Here is a 733-nt window from a genome sequence, read left to right on the forward strand (position 1 = left end):
TGGATTCTTCTCTCTCTCGCCCACTCCCTTCCTCTGTGAAGTCAATAATAAAAATATATTAAAAATTGAGCAAGAAATGGTGATGAGCAGGAATCGTATTGTGGGCAAAGGCTGGTCCCCCGTCACTGTCATCGCAGTAGCAGCCTCTCGCTCTGGACGCTGGGGACGGGGTCCCGGGAGGCCCCGTGGGGGAGGGCCGGGTGCAGCCCCCGGGAGGTGTCTGGCCAAGGCCCCCGGTGGCCCCGGCGAAGGGTTCCCGTTCGGGGCAGGAAGTGGCCGCCTGACATGATTTCAGCCGCACGGAGGCCGGTCCAAGGCAGACCAAATAAACACTCGCATCTAAAAAAAGGCGAAACAGGGTCACTGGAAACAGAGAGGAGAGCGGCTCCCGGACCTGGAGGGCGGGGCCAGGCTTTCCAGAGAAGCCCAGCGAGAGAGAGAGAGAGAGAGAGAGAGAGAGCGAGAGCCTGTGTGTGGGGGCCCAGGCGCAGCCCTGCCTCAGAAGGGAACTGTCTTCTGTTAAATAAAATGTGATCCGACCCTCAGCTCTCCTCCACGATTCGATCCGTGGTCTCTGCTGCTCTCAGACCTGCTCTTTCAGGGCTTTTCTTTGTATTTTTTTTAATATATATTTTTATTGATTTCAGAGAGGAAGGGAGAGGGAGAGAGAGAAACATCCATGATGAGAGAGAATCATGGACCGGCTGCCTCCTGCACGCCCCCTACTGGGGAT

The sequence above is a fragment of the Myotis davidii genome, unplaced genomic scaffold, assembly GCF_000327345.1.
Source record: "Myotis davidii unplaced genomic scaffold, ASM32734v1 scaffold164, whole genome shotgun sequence".
NCBI lineage: Eukaryota > Metazoa > Chordata > Mammalia > Chiroptera > Vespertilionidae > Myotis > Myotis davidii.